The sequence below is a fragment of the Bubalus kerabau genome, chromosome 17, assembly GCF_029407905.1.
Source record: "Bubalus kerabau isolate K-KA32 ecotype Philippines breed swamp buffalo chromosome 17, PCC_UOA_SB_1v2, whole genome shotgun sequence".
Lineage (NCBI taxonomy): Eukaryota > Metazoa > Chordata > Mammalia > Artiodactyla > Bovidae > Bubalus > Bubalus kerabau.
The window spans coordinates 30,035,234-30,051,239 of NC_073640.1; positions in this window are offsets into that span (position 1 = coordinate 30,035,234).

A 16,006-nucleotide genomic window follows, 5' to 3' on the forward strand; every position below is an offset into this window, starting at 1 on the left:
GAATTTTCCACAGTTTATTGTGATCCACATAGTCAAAGGCTTTGGCATAGTCAATAAAGCAGAAATAGATGTTTTTCTGGAACTCTCTTGCTTTTTTGATGATTCAGCAGATGTTGGCAATTTGATCTCTGGTTCCTCTGCCTTTTCTAAAACCAGCTTGAACATCTGGAAGTTCACAGTTCATGTACTGCTGAAGCCTGGCTTGGAGAATTTCGAGCATTACTTTACTAGCATGTGAGATGAGTGCAATTGTGCGGTAGTTTGAGCATTCTTTGGCATTGCCTTTCTTTGGGATTGGAATGAAAACTGACCTTTTCCAGTCCTGTGGCCACTGCTGAGTTTTCCAAATTTGCTGGCATATTGAGTGCAGCCCTTTCACAGCATCATCTTTCAGGATTTGAAATAGCTCAACTGGAATTCCATCGCCTCCACTAGCTTTGTTCATAGTGATGCTTTCTAAGGCCCACTTGACTGCAGGAGAGGGAGAGGGTGGGGAGATTTGGGAGAATGGCATTGAGACATGTATAATATCATGTATGAAACAAGTCGCCAGTCCAGGTTCGATGCACGATACTGGATGCTTGGGGCTGGTGCACTGGGACGACCCAGGGGGAGGGTGTGGGGTGGGGGAAGGGAGGGGGGTTCAGGATGGGGGGGCACGGGTATACCTGTGGCGGATTCATTTCGATGTTTGGCGGAGCTAATACAATATTGTAAAGTTTAAAAGTAAAATAAAATTAAAAATAAAAAAAGGCCCACTTGACTTCATATTCCATAAATTAGGTCATAAAATTTAGGTACCGTAATTCTTCATTTTTCTTGAAGGAGGTGATGTGAGGGTAAAGTGTTTACGTTGGACATCCTAGGAAAGTCCTATGATAGATCCATTTTACTCATTCATTTAACAATCCTGAATGGATTAACTAATGTGATTCAGTACCAAGATAGTACCACAGAAACCAACACAACATTGTATAGTAACTCTACTCCAATAACAATAAGTAAGATCATTAAAAGAAAGATATAACCCCTGTATTCAAGGAGCTTAAGGTCTAATAGAGGAAAATAAGTTCTCATGCTTACTTTCTCTGAACAAATATTTGAGACTTTCATGTGTAGAAAAATTACCTACTCTCTCCATATTATAATATCACCATGTGCAGAGGTAGGGGTGATATAATTTACCTCCTAGACTAGACACACAGTGCAAGTCACAAGGAATCACACATCACACAAGGTGTGTGTGTGATTGCTTTTCTCTTTGGTGCTTCTCCTTTGTCTGGTTCATAGACCATGTTGCCTCGTCTCAATACAGGCTTGAGAAGCAGTGTGAAGAAAGGCTGAATTTATTTAATAGATAAAGACCAATGCATTGCGTGTCTGAGGGGGAAATGACATCAGAAACTGTTTTTGACCAGATGGTGAGCAAAAGATGTGAGGAGAATGGATGCTATGTCAAGTGGTTAAAGTCTAGCTTTTCTAGAGGAGCACATTGTGCATGTCAGTGTGTAACAAGTAAGTGTGGAAAATACTTCCTATTAGTACTAGTGAACTTATGTAGGTCACACATTATTAAAGAAATGGAAAAATAGAAGATAGGTTTTGAGTATGAGGAGACCTTGAGGTCTGGAAGTAAAATTAAAGAGATTGACTAGTAATTGACTGGCAGAAATGACTGAGGTTCACTTCAGGATAATTTTTTTTTTTTTACCACGTTCCTATGATAGCATTTATTCATTTAGTCATCAGTTTTATTTAATGTCATTCCTGTGTTAGGTTTGGGTCTTGGATAAGAAGTAGAACTTCCCTGGTGGCTCAGATGGTAAAGCGTCTGTCTACAATGCGGGAGACCCGGGTTCGATCCCTGGGTTGGGAAGATCCCTTGGAGAAAGAAATGGCAATCCACTCCAGGACTATTGCCTGGAAAATCCCATGGACAGAGGAGCCTGGTAGGCTACAGTCCATGGGGTCGTAAAGAGTCGGACACGACAGAGCGACTTCACTCACTATATAAGAAGTAGATAGAAGCATGTCAAAGTTTAGGAGCACATGATGATAAGACACGACGGTAAAAAATATGATTCATTAGGAATTCATGATGATAAGACATGACAGTAAACAATATGATTCAATGCTAATTATTATAATGGAGGTTTGTATTACAGGAAGATGGAAAGGATGAGTTGAGTAGTAATCAGATTTCTCAAAAGGTATAAGATTTGAATGTAAGATATATCTCTCTAAATGGATTATTAGTTATCCTAGAATCGTATCTTAAAAGATAATACTTGGTGTGATTTCCGATAATCAGGCATAACTTATTAGAGAATCCACATTTTCAAAAAACTGACTATATGGAGGGGTATGAGTAAAAAGTCAAGTTAGAATCAAGCTTCACTCTTTAGGACTCTAGATTGTATGTACCTATATGTGTGCACATGTGTAATATCTATTCCTTCTGTCCTCCATCCCTTCCTTGCCCGCTCTTTCCATCTGAGATCTGAGAGTCCTTTTCCAGGAATGCTTTTGCAGAATTCAGATCACATGTATTTCATCAAAATAGCATCTTTAAGGTAATCTCCTCCAAATCTATTTTTGCAGGAGATGAGAAGAGGATAATGTGCAGCTTTAAGAATGACTATGAATGAATCATAGATTCTGACTTTTGCCTAGTTTGTTTCGTTATAAACATTTTGTGGCTATTAAAAAGAAACAACAAAAAAGGAAATGTTGTACTGTTGGAAGGCATAATGCAAGAATATATAATTTAAGCAAAGCCCAAACTAGAACATTGCAGGCTTATATCTAAGTTTTTCATTACTAAGAAATGTAAACTCTTCTTAATTTTTCTTTCCAAATGGAAGATAGCAGATGTTCATCTGTTACCGTGAAAGTCTATTTTAATTGGCAGTTTTGGTCTCAGAGTAATTTTAAATTGCTGCCAGGCTGTCACTTTTGCTTTTGCTGACTTGCAAGGAGGTTTAATGCCTCCCCCACTGGGCTAGACTTTATCCTTCTAGTTGGAGCTGTTGGATCACCTCAATTTACGACAAACAGAAGAGATTTAAATAGTCCACAGAAATGCAATGAAAATGCCTCAGAGTAGACGTGTGATGTTTTTAAAAGCTCTCTGAGATCCAGAGATATAACTTGTTATAAGGAGACAGGTGCAAAGAGATAGAGACATCCAGGGTAAGGAAGAATAAGGCCCTTTGGTCAGATTGAATTATTTTAATACACTCATAAAACTGGTTAACAAGCAATCACCTCTCTATCAAATTTGATCTTGAGAGTGGCTGATGGAATTGGAATACTACACTAGTTTCCTGTCAGTTTGCTTGCTTTGTCCATCCTGACAAATGCATGGAGAAACTTCTGTGACAATTCTATGTGACTAGGTGTTAATCAGGGTATGTATGTTGGGAGAACTGGGATTGGAAGATTGCATAGGACAAAGGCAAATGAACGGAGCTGGGAACCAGAGGATCTGGAATTTAACCTCGCTCTTCTGCTAGTTGGCTATGTGGTGGATTTTTAAAAAATTTGTTTTGTGAAGGGGCGGGGAAGGTATGGAGCAACTTGATTCCAGAGATTTTCTCCAATAAAAAGAATTTATACTTTTTATTCTCACTTCATACACTGCATTTTTCTGGCTTTGCCCCTTCTTTCTCTAGGACATTTTGTTTTCTCCAGATCTGTAGTCCCAAATGTCTCATGATTTTTTTGAGAAATACTCTTGTGCATAGTACAGGGATATTAGAGCAAGATGGATCCTGGACTTTGGGAAAATTGTTCTGCCTTCTCTGAACCTGCTTTTTCCTCACCTAGAGAATGGTTATGTATGCCTCAGAGGATTACTGTGAGGACTAATATAAAATGCTTACGAGAATGGAATTGCCTAGTGATAGAGTGTGTATTCAGCATTAGAGTTGCCTGCCTTCTTTCTTAATTTGTGCCATTCTGGTATAGTATAGTTTCATCACATTTGATTTTAATTTTAATTTTCCTGATGACAGGAGAAGTTGGGCATCTTTTCATATATCTGCAAGTCATTTGTGTACCATATTATGTGAATTTCTTTTCAAGTATTCTGCCAGTGTTTCTATTGATTGTCTTAATGATATAGCTAAAAGAGCATTTATTAATGCTTACAATTTTTTTGTTAAAGAGATTTTATTTTTAAAAATTTTGACCATGCCTCACAGCTTGCAGGATGCTAGTTCCCCGACCAAGGTCAAACCCAGGCCCCCAGCATTGGAAGTTCAGAGTTCGAACCACTGGACTACCAGGGGATTCTCTAAAAGAGAAGAGTGTACTTTGAATGCAAGTCCTTTGTAGATCATGTGTTATATTGGACTCCTACTGCTGCCGTAACAAGTCACCCAGACTTGATGGCTTAAAACAGCAGAATTCTATTCTCTCACAGTTGTGGGGCCAGACATCTGTGATCCAAGTGTTGGCAGTAATAAAAGAGTTCCCCTGGAGGCTCTAGGGGGAGTTTCCTTTCTGGTTTCCTCTAGTTTCTGGAAGCTAGAGGCATTCCTTTGCTTGGGGCTATAGGACACCAATCTCTGCCTCCATCATTATGTAAATTGTCACAAGACTTTCCCCCGTCACTCTGTGTCTCAAATCCCCTTCTCCTTTCTCTTCTATGGACACCAGTCACTGGATACAATATGGGGCTCTGAATCTTGGATCCTACATCCAGGGTGAACTTATCTCAAGATTTTTAAATTAATTATAACCTCAAAGGCCCTATTTCCAAGTAAGATCATATTCACAGGTATCGAGAGTTAGGATTTGGACATATGTTTTTGGGGAGATCCTGTTCAACCTAATACATATGTATTAAAACTATGTCCTTTAGTCTGCCTTTTCACAGTTTTAATGGTTATTTTCAGGTATTCTGGCCTGGAGAATTCCATGGACTGTATAGACCATGGGGTCCCAAAGAGTCGGACACGAATGAGTCACTCTCACTTTTGATGAACCAAATTTCTTAATTTTAATAGGGTACAGTTTAATCCTTTTTTCCGCCTTTATGGTTAGAAGTTTTGAGGTCTTGTTTAAGAAGTATTTGCCTATACCCAAATAATGAGTTTTTCTCATATGTATTTTACTAAAAGTTTATTAATTTTTCCCCTGTATATTTAGGCTACAGTCCATTTGGAATCAACTTTTGTGTATGCTGTGAGGCAGAGGTTAAGATTAAGTTTTTTTTTCTTTATGACTCTAAGTGAACTAGCACTAATTGTTGAAAGAACATTTCCCCCCACTGTACTACATAAACGTGCTGAGAAGACAGATGCCATTGTGTGCATCTGTTTTTTGATATTCTATTCCAGGGATCAGTTTGTATCATTTTGCATCAATATGGCACTATCTTAAATACTATATCATAAGTTTCGATATGTGGAAATGTAAATTCTCCAGTCTGTCCTTCTTTAAGATTGTCTCAAATATGTTTGATCTTTTCAAATGTCTGTGTAAATTTTAGTGTTAGCTTGTCAGTTTCCACACACACATTTGCTCTCTTTCCCTCGTGCACATAAACCCACACACCCACACATGTTGACACACACACATATGTGTCACCACACACACCCACACCCCTGCAAGGATTTTGATTGAGACTGGATTCAATGTATAGAATCCAGGTAGATTTATTTATTAATCTATAGATCCAAAAGATTTATTGTGAGGAGAACTAACATCTTAATAATAGTGAATTTCCTAGTCCCTGAACATTGTCTATCTATAATTTCTTGGTTTTCTTTAATTTCTTTCAATAACACTTACTATTTTCAGTGTATTCCATATGTTTCATTAGATTTGTCTTTAGGTAGTTAATACTTTTGAAGCAATTATAAATGATGTTATTATACAAATTCACTTTTATGTTTTCATTGCTGTTTAATTTTAATACAGTGACCTTATATCCAGTCACTCTGCTGCATTCACATATACGTTTTACATTCACTTATTTTGATAGCTTGCTTATTGATTACAGTCATGTCATCATGAAAACTGAGAGTTTTATTTCATCATTCCCAATCCTGTGCCTTTTTAAAAATAATTTTATTTATTTATTTTTGGCCATGCTGGGTCTTTGTTGCTGCGCTGGCTTTTCTCTGTTCACCGTGAGCAGACCCGCTCTTCATTGCAGTGCACGGGCTTCTCACTGCGGTGGCTTCTCTCGTGGAGCACGGGCTCTAGGGCATGCAGGCTTCAGTAGTTTGGCAGATAGGCTCAGCAGTTGCAGTTCCTGGGCTCTAGAGCACAGGTCTAGAGCCCAGGTTGTGGTGCAAGGGCTTAGTTGCCCCATGGCATGTGGGATCTAGCCAGACCAGGGGTCAAACCCATATCTCCTGTGTTGGCAGGCGGACTCTACTGCTGAGCCACCAGGGAAGCCCCAGTGCTGTGCCTTTTGCTTTGTCTTACTGGATTAGCTACAACTTTCAGTACAGTGAACATATGTGCTGATACTCCAATAGTTTTTTTTTAGGTGACATGTTTTATTCAGTGTTTTTCTTTCACTACGTGATGCCTTTTTAGGACGTCTACGTCTTTAAATTTATTCTCCCTGCTTACTTCCCCAGTTCTTCTTTTGGGGGTGACAGTGCCACCTGCTCTTTGCCCAACTCAGAGCTTCAGAGCTCCGAGGTTCTCCTCTGTCTCTCACACCTCACATTAGTTATACTGGTTCTGTTGTCTCTCTTTTCTTCCTTTCATCTCACCCCTGCCTCTCATCTGTACCTTCTCTTGCCTTTCAGTAACCTCCTAAAAGACTCTGATATCTATAGTCTTTCTGCTTTCCAGTGATTCCTATTTTGGCATGGTTTGGCCATTTCAATTTCCTTAAAAAAAAATAACTTCTCACTGAAGAAAGAAAGAAATGATATTCCTAACATGGCATTCCTGGCCATCCAAGATGGAAAGACAGTGTGGACTGGTGATCAAAACATTGATTCATGAGCACATTGCCTAAATTTGAATTCTGACTACCCACTTACCAGCTGGATAATGTTGGATATATTGTTTCACCTCTCTCTGTCTTAGTTTCCTCATTTGACATAATAATATTAATTGTATCTGTATATCTTACAGGGTTGTATATAGATTAAATAAGTTAATGTATGTAAAACACTCTTAATAAGTTTTACAATACATTTATTTTGTTAGTGTGTTGTTAAAGCTTTTTTTTGAATAATAGTAATATTGATAACATAACCAGTATTTATTAAACACTTAGTATTTATATTTATATAAACCAAGAACACCGTGAAACCCTTTCATTGACATACCTAATTTAATCAATGATAACTATGCTGTGAGTATTATTATGCTCTAGGAATAAGCAATGGTAAGTAATGTATCTTCTGATACTTCCCACATAAACAGTTCCTAAACATGCTCTTGACTCCTGTACCTACAATTTTGCCCAAAGTTCCCCTGTTCTTCTAACGCCATTCTGCTTTATTATCTCAGGATAATCCTACCCATTTTGGGGGCGGCTCTGTGCAACTTCTCCTGTTCCAAGGTGAAGTAAAATGGAACAGACAAAGAATTAGATTCAGACTCACTAAGCACATTTGCTGTAAAATAAAAGTTTTAATTCCCTCCTCCTGCAGGATCAGAAGACAGCCTTACATGAGTGAGTTGGACTTTCCTGGCCCCTTCATTAGCCAGGTTGATTCTTTACAAACTAACTACACTGACCCTCTGGCTCTTTTTGCAGTTTTAAGACAGCTTCAACTTGGTTCTTCCAAGTGGCTCATCAGACTGAGCTGAGTTAGTGCAGAGCTTCCAGCCAAGTAAGGCCTCTCAGCACGAAGTGTCAAACATAAGACAGCTAAGGCTAAGAGCCAAAGGAAGAAGGCTCTTCTTGACCCTGCTCAGAGACTAGTGCATTCACAGAGAAGTGGCTGGCAGGCTCCCTTTTGATGCAGTGAACAATGAACAGCAGGGATAAAGTCTCACCATATCCACCTCATGCTTTCTGTGTGTGTGTGTGTGTGTGACATGTGCACTCTAGCAAAAGACAATGTGGAAAGTCTATGACCTATTATTTGGAAATAATCCACCCAGGATCACAGTGAGGGAAAGAGATCCCACAAGTCAGATCCCATATACCACTGATAAATGGTATAGCTCAGTATCCTTAGAGTCCATTTTACACATGAGGAAATTGAGAGTAAATAAAGGGTCCTAGTTTTACATTTGTTTGTTTTTGATCTGTTTTCTCAGTTTTGTACAGTGTGGACATTTGGGTAGCAGTTTCACAAGCCATGATTGCATTTTGCATCTTCATTGAGTTCTTCCTGAGTGAAATAATAGTGGTGCTCATTGAAACCCAGATCGTCAATATGAACATAATCCTTCTTTTCTCAGTTTCTATAATTCAGAGTTCTTTTTGGACAGAGTTTCTCATTCTAGACTGGGAGTCACATGTTTCTAGACTGGGAGTCACATGTTTAGAGATATATAGTCACATGTTTAGATATATAGAGGTATAGAGATACAGATCAGCACAGTGTTAAAGACCAAAAAAATCTAAAAGTTCACACATTTTGAAGTAGGGCATATACTCTCATATTTCTGCAGAACAGCATTACCTGTATAATTTCTAACCAGGTTTTTAAGTTTTTTTCCCCCAAGTTTATCTGTCCCATCTGACCCTTGATGAAATATGAATTTGTCATTTCTGCTCCAGATGCTTCATTGCTACTTATATTGGCCTTAGAATCACAAAATCAAAGAGGCCTTGGATGCTAAAACTTAGAGTCAAGTCGCTGTCAAATTTGATTAAAAATTTTTTTTGTTATGGATATTTTCTTTAAAGATAATCTTGAATGGAGATCCAGTGTATCATACCAATAAAGGTGCAGCTGTTCTGCTTGAAGGTGTGTTGTGGGGGTGGATGGATAGGAATGGGACGGCTCAAAATATTATATCATTTGGTTTCTTCCTTGGCCCCCAAGGCACCTCTGTAGACAGTAGGATTAGGAGGCACCCAGTTTGAAAACCACTGGTGGAATATACTTCTTCACTTTATAGAGAAGACTGGGGCCTTGAGGTAGCTTGGATGTAATTCCCAGGCAGTGTTCTCTTTTTCATCAGTATGTCCAGAGTTGCCTAGTCAAACCTTTATAAGTAGCTTTATAAGCCCCCAAAGCCATGGAGTTTTAACGATCAGGATCAATTAAATAATTCCCATCATATTAATAATTCATAAATGTGATTTATAAATGAAATTTATTATTTAAATGATTTAATTAAAATTTTATGATTTATTTTCTAGATTTGATTTGTAAAGTTTTAAAAATATTTTTTAGAGTAGGAAGAGCATGAAGATTAGGGGCAAGAAGCACAGTTTGAAATCAGAGTATAAGGTCTTCTATCTATGTTTGACCTTGAAAACTAATTTTTTTTTTTTTTTTTTTCCATTCTGCTTGGGTTGTGAGATCTTTATTCCCAGACCAAGGATTGAACCCATGTGCCCTGCAGAGGAAGTATGGAGTCCTAACCACTGGACTGCCAGAGAATTCCCTGGAAAGCTGTTTAATTTTATCAAGTCTCACTTATCTCTTTTTAAGAATAACCATCTTAGTACCTTAGTGTCGATGGGGCTTCCTCGGTGGCTCAGCGGTAAAGCATCTACTGTGCAGGAAACGTAGTTTTGATCCCTGGATCAGGAAGATCCCCTGGAGGAGGAAATGGCAACCCACTCCAGTATTCCTCCCTGAAAAATCCCATGGACAGAGGAGCCTGGTGGGCTACAGTCCCTGGGCTCACAAAGATTTGGACACGACTGAACATGTGCACATACATACATACCTTAGTGCCTAATTTGGTGGTTTTTTTTTTTTTAATTTCAAATTATATAATGTCATGGGTTCACTCAGTGTTTGGAATATAGAAGGCAGGCAGTACAAATTATTTCTACTCTACATATACCATGATTGTAAGGGTTGATTCCTCTTTGTAGGTACCTATGTATCCTTTGCACATGTTAGACACTCAGGAGATGTTTGTGAATGATAAATCAATATTACTGAAACAGGAAGAATGTGGCATTCTTCAGACTCAAGCAGTATGTATAGCTAGCAATTTTCCTATGTTCAGAATAAAAGAGGGTGGTGGGGAGTGAATATGTGAATTCTGCCTGTCATACAATTGGCATATTAGGAGGCTATCTCAGAAGAAGGAAACTTTTCTAAATAGAAAAAAAAAAAAAAGATGAAAGATCTTTCTTTCAACAAAGAACTGCTAGTACTTAACTTGTCAGGACAGGATTTTGAAAAACAGCATTCCCAAGAATACCTTTGTAAAACACCTTAAAAAGAAGTAATGCAAACCTGGTCCCCACTAGCCTTTTATTATTTCTCGTTGATAATGGCTTGCCAGAGTCTCATTTTAGAAAACTCAACATACTACTGTGAACATGAAAAGCAAACCTGCTTTCATAAAGCTGACGTTCCATTGGGCAAGTGAGGGCTCAGCCATAGTATGGCCAATTACAGATTCTGGCTGTGTTTGCTCTGTGCCCAAACAAGGGAAGGAAACACAAAAAATCCAACAGAAACATGAATGCTTTTTGAAAAGGAAGAAATAAACTCTTGCTTATATTGAATGCAATCACAAAGCACATATAACTGAATCCTTTCCTCCAATACATATGACTATTTTTTTTATGAGAAAGGGAAACACACTTGATCAGAATTCTACAATCTTTGATTTGTACAGTAATCACTGACATTTCCAAATGTGAACTGATAAGATTCTTAAATAACTCGTAGATCATCAAATTATATTTACATAGCCTGAAAATTGATGGTTCATCAACTTATTCTTCAAATATTCATTAAATATTCAGAGGCCAAGTAGTAGTGCTCAATTTGCTGGTGATATAGAAGTGAATAGAACAAAATCCCTTCTCTCATGGATCTTATATTATATTATATTAAGAATAATTGAAAACTAGTTCCTGAGTATTTTGGAAAGAGTACTAAATTAGGTAATGGAAGACCTTCATTATAATCCCAGGCCTTATTGCATAGTAGGTACTTGTAATATTTGTTAACAGAATTAATTCTACTGATGCTTGGTTCTGTGATCTTGCGCAAATCAATTGAATTCCAATTCTCCACTATCACACAGTATGAAAATTTGTACTAAAAAGTCTGTAAGGAAGTTTCAACTTTAAAATTCCACAATAATGTGGATATGATTTCATTTTCTAGAACCTTTAATTTTCACTCTAAAAACATTCATTAAAGAGATCACACATGACAGAGCTCTATGTTCCATGGGAAATATACAAACAGAGAAGTCATGATGTTTGTCCTAAGATAATTAATAATCTATCGAAGATTAATCTTTAGCAGTTGTTGGGATGATTGGAGAAGAATGGAGGCTGGGATAACAACAGGAAAGCTTTAGAATTCAATGAAATATCTCATTCCCAATTAAATTTTATAATTGCATGCATATGACTTATTTATATTGTTTATTATATATATAATTTATTGTCTCAAGGTCAACTAGTAAATATTATATGTATTGTATATATATGCAGATAACCTCCCCCACCTTTTTCCTGTTGTTTTGTTTATCTTCTGCTGCTATAAACTTTTCTCCTCCAGGTGAACTTGCTAATTCTCATCCAGTTTCTCCTGAGGCAGAGATATGGCTTACATATTGAGACTAGACCATGAAAAATGGGCAGAGGGCTATGTTATAATGACCAGAAGGCATATGCATTTAGAGCCAGAAGAATTCTCAAGAACCACGATGTATTGGTTCACCACCTTGGTTATGTGATCAAGAATCTAGGGATGTCTGGCCCTATTGTTGGATGACTGCATGGTTCTTTTCTGTTGGTATCCAGTTCAGTGCCTGAGTCAATGGTCACTCATGAGTTGGAGACTCAGTCTTAGGGCACCTTGCTCTGAAATCTTGGTCTTAGGAAATCCTTGTCTCTGAATCCTGGCAACAAATTTCTCTACTAGATGTGGTAGAGCATTCTCTGCATACCATAATATATGTTAACTATTCTTGAATTGCTAACTTGAATGGTGTACAGGAAAATTTTATTTGAAGGCAGATAAAGTTTTCCTCTCAATTTAACAATGGTGGAGGTTTAGTTGCTAAGTTGTGTCCGACTCTTGTGACCCCATAGATTGTAGCATGCCAGGCTCCTCTGTCCATGGGATTCTTCGGGCAAGAATACTGGAGTGGGTTGCCTTGCCATCCTTCAGGGGATCTACCTGACCCAGGGATTGAACCCACATCTCCTGCATTGCAGGAGACTCTTTACCGACTGAGCTACAAGGTAAGCTCCTAATTTAACAATGCTCTATGTATATTTAGATGGGTTTCTTGTTTTTTTTTGAAAATCAACTTATCTTCAAATGAGTTGGTAATGATACTTATCTCTTCAGTTCAGTTCAGTCGCTCAGTCGTGTCCGACTCTTCGTGACCCCATGAATCGTAGCATGCCAGGCCTCCCTGTCCATCACCAATTCCCGGAGTTCACTCAGACTCACGTCCATCGAGTCAGGGATGCCATCCAGCCATCTCATCCTCTGTCGTCCCCTTCTCCTCCTGCCCCCAATCCCTCCCAGCATCAGAGTCTTTTCCAATGAGTCAACTCTTTGCATGAAGTGGCCAAAGTACTGGAGTTTCAGCTTTAGCATCATTCCCTCCAAAGAAATCCCAGGGCTGATCTCCTTCAGAATGGACTGGTTGGATGTCCTTGCAGTCCAAGGGACTCTCAAGAGTCTTCTCCAACACCACAGTTCAAAAGCATCAATTCTTTGGCGCTCAGCCTTCTTCACAGTCCAACTCTCACATCCATACATGACCACAGGAAAAACCATAGTCTTGACTAGACGAAACTTTGTTGGCAAAGTAATGTCTTTTGAATAAGCTTTTGAATATGCTATCTAGGTTGGTCATAACTTTCCTTCCAAGGAGTAAGCGTCTTTTAATTTCATGGCTGCAGTCACCATCTGCAGTGATTTTGGAGCCTCCCAAAATAAAGTCTGACACTGTTTCCACTGGTTCCCCATCTATTTCCCATGAAGTGATGGGACCGGATGCCATGATCTTTGTTTTATGAATGTTGAGCTTTAAGCCAACTAGTTATATGCATTCAGTGAGATAAGAGATACCAGATTTCTAGCATCAATTCTGGCACATAATTGCTGCTTCATTATGAGTCTGGAATGTTAGAACCTCTCCCTGTCCACTGAAATCTTTGTCAAAAAGCTTAAATTAACTTACTGTGAATATTGATTCAGTTATTTCCATAGAATTATATTTGCAGATAATCACAATCACACTCGTTATACATCTTTTAAAATTTTTCTATAACTTGATTGCCATTGGAGGTCTTTGATTTTCTCTCATTAATGGAAACTCCTGTATGGCTGTTGGTCAGGAACTTAAGCTCTGGTACAATCCTAGGAGATCTGGGTTGACAGATGGGTAGCTTGTTTATGCCCTCTGCTTTAGTTTGTGTTCAGTCTTGCTGCATCTTCTATATCACAGTGTATTTTTACTTAGCGTGTCTTATCTTAATACTTTGCGAGTCTGGCAGGACCTAGCTCATGATGGACATTCTGATTGTCTAGACAGTGTTATACCATCACCAGGCACTTTTTCTCTCTACCAGAGCCTAGAAGCATGCTAGGGTTTATTTTTTTCTTCTCCAAAAAAGTATGTGATTCTTTTCTTCAGTTAGGTTGACCCCACTCCAGAAACTTAGGAGTTTTCATTGTGATTTTTCACTTTGTGGCTTGTTATAATCCCTTGCAGCATCTTGACCACCACTGGTATGTCTAAAACTATATGTTCTCCAGGCTCAAATATCCCCTGAGGCAAAGCTTTTGCACTGCAGTCTTGGCTTGCTGGACTGTCCTTTCATGCTCTGGTCCCTATTCACAGGTGACAGCCTTTTGTGACACTTGGCATACGGATAAGGGTCATAGTCCCAGATAATGAAAATGTTGTCTCTAGAACCAAAGAAACGCACTGTGTGATGTTTCCTTGTCTATGCAGTGAGGTACCAAATATAATATTTAATCCTTTGGAGGGGTTATCCCAGAATACTCCTAAGCACTGGATTCCTAAACATTTTGCTCAAGTGGCAGAGCTTTGAAACTTTGGTTTATCTTCCCCCTCAAGAGCACATAGGACTTGCCAAGGCTTCTAACTTGATAGACCCTCTTATTCAACTCTTTTTATTAACTTGATAATTTATGTAATGGAATAAGATCCAAAAGTATGAGACTGTTTCCAAGTAATTTATCTATGTATCAGAACAAAGATTAATATGTTTATAGAAATACAAAAAATATTCAGCACTAAAAGGTAAAATGCACATTGTTTATATCCAATTAAAATTTATCAGGAATGCAAAAAATTCTATCCATAATTATTGGCAGACAAGACATAATTAATAGACAAAGATATTAAAACCATATAACTGAATTCCAGATGTTCAAGCGACTAGAGGAAAGGTTGATCAAATTTGTGGAAGATACAAAAATTGAAATAAACACACAAAAATTACTACTACTGAAATAAATGGATGGGAGTAATAGCAGTTTAGAAATTGTGAAAGAAAATATTAGTGTACTCAAAGATATATAAATGCAAACTATTTAAAATGAAATGTATAAAATATAGCTAAAAACCCCACAATGCCTCACTAAGCTCTGGGAAAATTTCAAAGACATATGTGTGTTGGTGTGTGTGTATGTATACATATGTATACAAAAGTTTTATACTTAGAATTTAATTTCATATTTAGAATTTTTATCAAACTAGAAAGAAAATTGTTGCCACTCTATCATCAGATAAGGTAAAATACCTCTTCATTTTCTGGGACTCCTAATATATTAATGCAAATTCTAAAGCCATGATACCAAGAAGCTCAATGGATCTGAAGCACAAGAAACATGAAGAATATTACACCAGTGCACATGATAATCAACTTGCTTAAAACCAGTGACAAAGAGAAAAATCTTAAAGGAAAAATTATATGTACATAGAAATGAAAATAATGGTGGAAGTGAATTTCTTATAGAGAACAAGACAAGGAAAACTACCAAAGGTGAAGATAAGACAATAGAATGGCTACAGATCTTACTACAAATGGTGAAAGGATAATAAGGGAATATTTTGACCACCTTTATGACTATGAGTTTGACAGCTTAAATGAAATAGTTAAATCCCTTAAAAGACACAACCTACCAAAATTACTTGAAGAAGAAATAAATAACATTAATAAGCTTATATCTATAAAAGATACTGAATTTATAAAATAAACTTTTTTTTACAAAGATCACTTCAAGGTCCACATGCATTCATTGGAAAATTCAAACAGTTAAGGAAGAATTAATACAGATTCTATACAAGCTGTTCCAGAAATTTGAAGAAGAAGGAAAATATTCCAACACATTCTATAAGGTCAGCATTACCCTCATAACAAACCTAGGAAAAACTGTTGCAAGAAAAGAAAGCTACAAAGCAATCTACATCATGAATATAGAATTAAAAATTCTTAAAATTTTAGCAAATTGAATCCAACAGTATATAAAAGTGTAATACATTATTACCACAGTGGAGTTTATTCCAAGAGTGCATGCTTCCATTAATATTTAAAAACCAATCAAGATAATTACCTTTTTAAGAAATGAAGAAAGTAAAGAACATGATCATCTCAATGTATGCAAAAAAAAAAAAAAACAAAACATTGAAATTAGCCAACATAAATTCCTGATAAAAACTCTTAAGTAAACCTGAAATCAGTTGGAATATCCTCAGCTTGATAAAGGGCCTCTACCAAAACCCTGCAGTTCTAAAATACTTAATGGTGAAAGATTGAATACTTTCTTCTTAAATCAAGAACAAAGCAAGAATATTTCCTTTTACCATTTCCATTCAACAGTATATGGACAATCTAGCCAGAGCAATAAGGCAAGAAATTTGAAAAGCC